Source organism: Rutidosis leptorrhynchoides, chromosome 4 (assembly GCF_046630445.1).
Source record: "Rutidosis leptorrhynchoides isolate AG116_Rl617_1_P2 chromosome 4, CSIRO_AGI_Rlap_v1, whole genome shotgun sequence".
Taxonomy (NCBI): domain Eukaryota; kingdom Viridiplantae; phylum Streptophyta; class Magnoliopsida; order Asterales; family Asteraceae; genus Rutidosis; species Rutidosis leptorrhynchoides.
Genome location: NC_092336.1, coordinates 271,017,210 through 271,027,426, shown reverse-complemented (window position 1 = coordinate 271,027,426; position 10,217 = coordinate 271,017,210).

The following is a 10,217-nucleotide window of genomic DNA, read 5'->3' as shown; positions in this document are numbered from 1 at the left end:
TACTTAATGATGATAAAACTCTATTTATCAACTCATATTAATCATGAAAACATTTTTATAGTTAGCCATGACGACCTCGATCAAATTTCGGGACGAAATTTCTTTAACGGGTAGGTACTATGACGACCCAAAAATTTCTGACCAAATTTAAACTTAACCTTTATATGTTTCCGACACGATAAGCAGAATTTGTAATGTTGAATCTTAAAAAGTTTGGAACTACATTCATGTAATCAATTACCCTTTGACCGTGTTCGACGATTCACGAACAATTATGTGTATATAGATATGTATATATAATATATAATATTAACTGAAAACATTAACAAAGTATTAGATATATGATACTTTACATGAACATATTTGTTTCGATATATTTATCGACAGAATTAAGAGATAATATCAAATGATTGAATTATCAGATACATTATGATATGATTACGGGCCTATGTTATGAGGTCCACTGTGATTTAAGAAATCTATTCTTTTTGACAACTCATTACTTAACCAGTATGATAAAGATAACGATATTTATATTTTATTTTATTAAATATATATAACGATTTAAATTAATATTATATATTTTTATACGCGTATTATACGTACATAGTTTTATACTTTTACTATACTTTAACTTTACCTTTACTTTACTTTTACTTTACTTTAACTTTAATAATTCATACTTTAATAATTCACTTTAATAATTCATACTTTAATAATTCACTTTAATAATTCACTTTAATAATTCACTTTAATAATTCATACTTTAATAATTCACTTTAATAATTCAAAAATCTATTATAAATAGAATTCAATAGGTTTCATTATTTCTTAGAAACTTGAAAATATATTTATCTAAACTCTCTCAATCGAATTACATATATATATATTTACTTAGTACTATTTCAAGATATTATTAGTATACATAAAATACTACGACGGAGTTATATTCAGACAATTTCAAAATAAGTTTTCAAATGGGATATAGCTAAGGAAATTATGGGTTATAGCTATGAAGGTTATGGGTATTGATCAAGGGTATTGCTCGTGAGGTCAACCTAACGTTTATCATTTTCGTTGCGTCTACGTACTTTCCTGCAATATTGAATCACAATATTGATACGTGAGCATTCATATCTTATCTTTTATATATTAATAGTGTATCCCTGACTAGTGCTCGAGTATATATGATTATGCATGTTTGTATGCTTAGTTTCGTCGTTAAATAGTTTATGATAAATCACGAATTTGATACATATGCTACTGAGATAAGTTATATGATATGCATGTCGTTGAAAAGCTGAAGAAAAAAATTAATAACTTTTCATTTAGAAATCGTGTGGTTTCGATGAACGGATTAAAAGATATGGTCAACTAAATTTATCATTAATTTTAATATTATTATTAAAATGATTATTATAACTGTTATCAGTTGATGTTATTACTAAAATTATCTTTATTACTAAAAATTAATATTTTTATTGAAACTATCATTTTATTATTTTTATCATTATTATTATTATCAATATTATTTTATCAAATAAATATGCGTACAAAGATATTTTTACCACACGTAATGTAATTACATTAATAATACATACCATTATATTTTTATGATATTAAGTGAATTTTATAAATTTTATTACTTGAGATATATAAAAGTATATTTTTATCATATATGAATTTTAATATAAATTTTTATTTATTAATAAATGACTTGTATTATTTAGTATAATAAGATCTGATAAATATATTTAAATATATAAAACTACTATATATAAGTTATATAATAAACATGTATAGATTTTGAAAGTCATTTTGGATCAAGTTGACTTTTGTTGACTTTTGCATGTCGGTCTCGAGCATTAGGATTGTGATACACTATGACTTGACCTAAATTGTTAGACAGATATTGACCAACATATAAATATATATACTTAATATAGGTTCGTGAATCCGAGACAAACCCTGCACTTATTCAGTGCCGTCATATACATAATTGCTACAAAATACAGTATTGTGAGTTTCATTTGCTCCCTTTTTATATATATTTTTGGGCTGAGAATACATGCGCTGATTTATAAATGTTTTACAAAATAGGCACAAGTACTAAAACTAATTCTATGTGGGTTTAAACCAGAAATATACCCTTAGCTTGGTAACATTAAACTACTTGTCTATGTACGGTAGGCACAAATCCTAAAGATAGATCTATTAGGTCTGACAAACTCCATCCTGACTATGGGATGCTTTAGTACTTCGAGGTTATTTTAAACACACCTGATCTGGTGTACTTCAGAGGGTAAAACATGAACGTTAAGGCTTGTTACCGGGTGCCTACAACTTATAGAATACTTTTATACACTTGCGAGTGTACGGATATTTATAGAAACTGAAATCTTGTGGTCTGTTACTATTACGGAAATGATGGATTATGATAAACTAATGAACTCACCAACCTTTTGGTTGACACTTTAAAGCATGTTTATTCTCAGGTATTAAAGAAATCTTCCGATGTGCATTAGCTCATTTTAAGGATATTACTTGGAGTCATTCAAGACATACTTTGAAAGACGTTGCATTCGAGTCGTTGAGTTCATCAAGATTAATATTAAGTCAATTATAGTTGGATGTAATATGAAATGGTATGCATGCCGTCAATTTTTGATGTAAAGAAAGTTTGTCTTTTAAAAACGAATGCAATGTTTGTAAAACGTATCATATAGAGGTCAAATACCTCGCGATGTAATCAACTATTGTGAATCGTTTATAATGTATATGAACGGGTCCTTTCACTAATCCATACACCAACGACCAAAAACACCTACAAACACTTTCATTCTTCAATTTTCTTCATCTAATTGATCTCTCTCAAGTTCTATCTTCAAGTTCTAAGTGTTCTTCATAAATTCCAAAAGTTCTAGTTTCATAAAATCAAGAATACTTTCAAGTTTGCTAGCTCACTTCCAATCTTGTAAGGTGATCATCCAACCTCAAGAAATCTTTGTTTCTTACAGTAGGTTATCATTCTAATACAAGGTAATAATCATATTCAAACTTTGGTTCAATTTCTATAACTATAACAATCTTATTTCAAGTGATGATCTTACTTGAACTTGTTTTCGTGTCATGATTCTGCTTCAAGAACTTCGAGCCATCCAAGGATCCATTGAAGTTAGATCCATTTTTCTCTTTTCCAGTAGGTTTATCCAAGGAACTTAAGGTAGTAATGATGTTCATAACATCATTCGATTCATACATATAAAGCTATCTTATTCAAAGGTTTAAACTTGTAATCACTAGAACATAGTTTAGTTAATTCTAAACTTGTTCGCAAATAAAAGTTAATCCTTCTAACTTGACTTTTAAAATCAACTAAACACATGTTCTATATCTATATAATATGCTAACTTAATGATTTAAAACCGGGAAACACGAAAAACACCGTAAAACCGGATTTACGCCGTCGTAGTAACACCGCGGGCTGTTTTGGGTTAGTTAATTAAAAACTATTATAAACTTTGATTTAAAAGTTGTTATTCTGAGAAAATGATTTTTATTATGAACATGAAACTATATCCAAAAATTATGGTTAAACTCAAAGTGAAAGTATGTTTTCTAAAATGGTCATCTAGACGTCGTTCTTTCGACTGAAATGACTACCTTTACAAAAACGACTTGTAACTTATTTTTCCGACTATAAACCTATAATTTTTCTGTTTAAATTCATAAAATAGAGTTCAATATGAAACCATAGCAATTTGATTCACTCAAAACGGATTTAAAATGAAGAAGTTATGGGTAAAACAAGATTGGATAATTTTTCTCATTTTAGCTACGTGAAAATTGGTAACAAATCTATTCCAACCATAACTTAATCAACTTGTATTGTATATTATGTAATCTTGAGATACCATAGACACGCATACAATGTTTCGACCTATCATGTCGACACATCTATATATATTTCGGAACAACCATAGACACTCTATATGTGAATGTTGGAGTTAGCTATACAGGGTTGAGGTTGATTCCAAAATATATAGAGTTTGAGTTGTGATCAATACTGAGATACGTATACACTGGGTCGTGGATTGATTCAAGATAATATTTATCGATTTATTTCTGTACATCTAACTGTGGACAACTAGTTGTAGGTTATTAACGAGGACAGCTGACTTAATAAACTTAAAACATCAAAATATATTAAAAGTGTTGTAAATATATTTTGAACATACTTTGATATACATGTATATATTGTTATAGGTTTGTGAATCAACCAGTGGCCAAGTCTTACTTCCCGACGAAGTAAAAATCTGTGAAAGTGAGTTATAGTCCCACTTTTAAAATCTAATATTTTTGGGATGAGAATACATGCAGGTTTTATAAATGATTTACAAAATAGACACAAGTACGTGAAACTACATTCTATGGTTGAATTATTGAAATCAAATATGCCCCTTTTTATTAAGTCTGGTAATCTAAGAATTAGGGAACAGACACCCTAATTGACGCGAATCCTAAAGATAGATCTATTGGGCCTAACAAACCTTATCCAAAGTACCAGATGCTTTAGTACTTCGAAATTTATATCATATCCGACGGGTGTCCCGGAATGATGGGGATATTCTTATATATGCATCTTGTTAATGTTGGTTACCAGGTGTTCACCATATGAATGATTTTTATCTCTATGTATGGGATGTGTATTGAAATATGAAATCTTGTGGTCTATTATTATGATTTGATATATATAGGTTAAACCTATAACTCACCAACATTTTTGTTGACGTTTTAAGCATGTTTATTCTCAGGTGATTATTAAGAGCTTCCGCTGTCGCATACTTAAATAAGGACGAGATTTGGAGTCCATGCTTGTATGATATTGCGTAAAAACTGCATTCAAGAAACTTATTTTGTTGTAACATATTTGTATTGTAAACCATTATGTAATGGTCGTGTGTAAACAGGATATTTTAGATTATCATTATTTGATAATCTACGTAAAGCTTTTTAAAACCTTTATCTATGAAATAAAGGTTATGGTTTGTTTTAAAAATGAATGCAGTCTTTGAAAAATGTCTCATATAGAGGTCAAAACCTCGCAACGAAATCAATTAATATGGAACGTTTTTAATCAATAAGAACGGGACATTTCAGTTGGTATCAGAGCCAGGTTTTAGAGAACCAGAATTTTGCATTAGTGTGTCTTATCGAGTTTGTTAGGATGCATTAGTGAGTCTGGACTTCGACCGTGTTTACTTGAAAAATGATTGCTTAACAAATTTTGTTGGAAACTATATATTTTTAACATGTGAATATTATGTGATATATTTATCTCTTAACGCGTTTGATATTATGTGATAGATGTTTACCTCTAGAACAAGTCCCATTGACTCACCTAATAATAATGAAGAGTCAAATGTAAATTGGAATGATTCGTGGACTGATTCACAAGTTCTCGAAGAGGAACCGGAAGAAGAGTCGGAACCAGAAGAAGAATCGGAACCGGAAGAAGAATCGGAACCGGATGAAGAAATAGAACCGGTGGGGGAAATAATAAAACGGTTAAGTAAAAGAAAATCCTCAACCAACCGACCAAGGTTAATTATGGTCAATGGTGTTTCCGCCAAGGAAGCAAAATATTGGGAGGATTACCAATTCTCCGATGAATCGGATTTCGACGAGAATTCCGATGATGTTATAGAAATTACCCCAACTGAATTTAAAAAGGCAAAAGAAAATAATAAGGGAAAGGGCATAAAAATATAGAAATCTAATTCCAACCCCGATGAACTTTATATGTATCGTCAACCCCCGAAGTCCTTAAGTTGTAACAATGACCCGGGAACCTCTAAACCACCAGGTTTTTCTAAACCAATGTGGATCACGACGGCTCGTATTAGGGGAACATCATATATCCCTAGAAACTTGGCAAAACGAACCAAAACCGAAGAAGAAGAAACAAGCGAGTCGGAATAAGATAGTTGTATTCGTGTGGTGTAATATATGTAATATAGTGTGCTTATGCTTTATGATATATGTAAAAATTGCTTGTATTAATAAGTATTTTTTTTATGAATCTAACTCTTGTTTATTTTACAGTATAAAAACACAAAATGGATAGACAACCCAATATTTTAAGAGACCTACCCGGAGACATGATTGATGAAATCTTGTCTAGAGTCGGTCAGAATTCTTCGGCACAACTATTTAAGGCGAGATCAGTTTGTAAGACATTCGAAGAACGTTCCAAGAATGCCTTGGTTTATAAAAGGCTTTCGTTCGAAAGATGGGGGATATCACATTGGAAAATCCATAAGTTACGATGTGTTTACTTTGACGCATATATTGCGGGGAAACCAAATGCTATTTTACGCAATGGGTTAAGAAATTATTTTGACTCAATATATCCGAATATTGGACTTCGTGATTTAGAAAAAGCGGCTAACATGCAACATAAAGAAGCATGTTATGCTTACGGATTAGTAATGTTCGCTTCTCACCAAAGTGAGAACAAGAACATCAGGCTACAACTATTAAACAAAACGTTCCCACAAGTGACGGAGTCGGTAATTGGGGTAAGAAATGAGGTTTTTAGATTGTTACGGGACTGTTGGACATTACGTAACCCTCGTCCCTTTGACGACGTTACAACACGCTGTCTTATCAACGGCCATAACGGTTATGTTCCACAAGACCAAGGATGGGAAGTAATCCTAGTAAAACCAGAATGCATGACTTGTTTCTGGACGTATGAATTACGTGTCTTTATTGCCTTTGATGAACGACTTGTGTACTAGCTAGAATTATCTTCACAACCATCTTGTATCAAATTTATTGTGTGCTATATTTCATGCTATATGTAAAATAAGCGGTATTGTAAGTTTGTAAAATATTGTGTAAAAGTTTGAACGCGAAATATTATTATAATCAGTTTTTCATATAGAATTGTAGTAGTTGAATTGTATATTAGCTACTAAGTATGAACTTAACGGGTAGGTACTACCCGAATTTAAACTTATAAAACGCTAATATGAAGAAAAAGCTTTTATAAATGAGTTCATATTATGCTACGAAATACTATTAACTACTCTTAATATTCTGTATGATTAACTTGTTCCATTTAACTATTTTGAAGGAAATGGCACCGACTACTCGACACACCGTGAATATGAATGAAGAGGAATTACGTACTTTTCTAGCTTCAAACATAGCCGCAGTACAGGCTGCGCTACATACCAACAATAACCTTGGATTTAGCAGTACAGGAAATCGTGTAGGATGCACCTACAAAGAATTCACTGCCTGCAAACCTTTGGAATTTGATGGAACCGAAGGACCGATCGGATTGAAACGGTGGACCGAGAAGGTTGAATCGGTGTTTGCCATAAGTAAGTGTACTGAAGAGGACAAAGTGAAGTACGCTACGCATACCTTCACAGGTTCTGCGTTAACATGGTGGAATACCTATCTAGAGCAAGTGGGACAAGACGATGCGTACGCACTACCGTGGTCAGCATTCAAGCACTTGATGAACGAGAAGTACCGTCCCAGAACCGAGGTCAATAAGCTCAAGACAGAACTTAGAGGGTTACAAACCCAAGGATTTGATATTACCACGTACGAAAGACGATTCACAGAATTGTGCCTATTGTGTCCGGGAGCATTCGAAGATGAGGAAGAGAAGATCGACGCGTTTGTGAAAGGATTACCGGAAAGAATCCAAGAAGATATAAGTTCACACGAGCCCGCCTCCATACAACAGGCATGTAGAATGGCTCACAAACTAGTGAACCAGATTGAAGAAAGAATTAAAGAACAGACTGCTGAAGAGGCCAATGTGAAGCAAGTCAAAAGAAAGTGGGTGGAAAACGGTGATAAGAATCACCAATACAACAATAGCAATTATAACAATAATCGCAACAACTATCCTAACAATCGCAACATCAATCGCAACTACAACAAACGGCCCAACAACAACAACAACAACAACAACAACCACCACAACAATCATCTTAACAACAATAATAACCGCAACAACAACAACAACAATCAGAAGCAGCTATGCCAAAGGTGTGAAAAGTATCACTCGGGGTTCTGCACCAAATTTTGCAACAAGTGTAAAAGAAATGGTCATAGCGCGGCGAAGTGTGATGTCTACGGTGAAATGTCCCGTTCTTATTGATTAAAAACGTTCCATATTAATTGATTTCGTTGCGAGGTTTTGACCTCTATATGAGACGTTTTTCAAAGACTGCATTCATTTTTAAAACAAACCATAACCTTTATTTCATAAATAAAGGTTTAAAAAGCTTTACGTAGATTATCAAATAATGATAATCTAAAATATCCTGTTTACACACGACCATTACATAATGGTTTACAATACAAATATGTTACATCGAATTCAGTTTCTTGAATGCAGTTTTTACACAATATCATACAAACATGGACTCCAAATCTTGTCCTTATTTTAGTATGCAACATCGGAAGCTCTTAATATTCACCTGAGAATAAACATGCTTTAAACGTCAACAAAAATGTTGGTGAGTTATAGGTTTAACCTATATATATCAAATCGTAACAATAGACCACAAGATTTCATATTTCAATACACATCCCATACATAGAGATAAAAATCATTCATATGGTGAACACCTGGTAACCGACAATAACAAGATGCATATATAAGAATATCCCCATCATTCTGGGACACCCTTCGGATATGATATAAATTTCGAAGTACTAAAGCATCCGGTACTTTGGATGGGGTTTGTTAGGCCCAATAGATCTATCTTTAGGATTCGCGTCAATTAGGGTGTCTATTCCCTAATTCTTAGATTACCAGACTTAATAAAAAGGGGCATATTCGATTTCGATAATTCAACCATAGAATGTAGTTTCACGTACTTGTGTCTATTTTGTAAATCATTTATAAAACCTGCATGTATTCTCATCCCAAAAATATTAGATTTTAAAAGTGGGACTATAACTCACTTTCACAGATTTTTACTTCGTCGGGAAGTAAGACTTGACCACTGGTTGATTCACGAACCTATAACAATATATACATATATATCAAAGTATGTTCAAAATATATTTACAACACTTTTAATATATTTTGATGTTTTAAGTTTATTAAGTCAGCTGTCCTCGTTAGTAACCTATAACTAGTTGTCCACAGTTAGATATACAGAAATAAATCGATAAATATTATCTTGAATCAATCCACGACCCAGTGTATACGTATCTCAGTATTGATCACAACTCAAACTATACATATTTTGGAATCAACCTCAACCCTGTATAGCTAACTCCAACATTCACATATAGAGTGTCTATGGTTGTTCCGAAATATATATAGATGTGTCGACATGATAGGTCGAAACATTGTATACGTGTCTATGGTATCTCAAGATTACATAATATACAATACAAGTTGATTAAGTTATGGTTGGAATATATTTGTTACCAATTTTCACGTAGCTAAAATGAGAAAAATTATCCAATCTTGTTTTACCCATAACTTCTTCATTTTAAATCCGTTTTGAGTGAATCAAATTGCTATGGTTTCATATAGAACTCTATTTTATGAATCTAAACAGAAAAAGTATAAGTTTATAGTCGGAAAAATAAGTTACAAGTCATTTTTGTAAAGGTAGTCATTTAAGTCGAAAGAACGACGTCTAGATGACCATTTTAGAAAACATACTTCCACTTTGAGTTTAACCATAATTTTTGGATATAGTTTCATGTTCATAATAAAAATCATTTTCTCAGAATAACAACTTTTAAATCAAAGTTTATCATAGTTTTTAATTAACTAACCCAAAACAGCCCGCGGTGTTACTACGACGGCGTAAATCCGGTTTTACGGTGTTTTTCGTGTTTCCAGGTTTTAAATCATTAAGTTAGCATATCATATAGATATAGAACATGTGTTTAGTTTATTTTAAAAGTCAAGTTAGAAGGATTAACTTTTGTTTGCGAACAAGTTTAGAATTAACTAAACTATGTTCTAGTGATTACAAGTTTAAACCTTCGAATAAGATAGCTTTATATGTATGAATCGAATGATGTTATGAACATCATTACTACCTTAAGTTCCTTGGATAAACCTACTGAAAAAGAGAAAAATGGATCTAGCTTCAATGGATCCTTGGATGGCTCGAAGTTCTTGAAGCAGAATCATGACACGAAAACAAGTTCAAGTA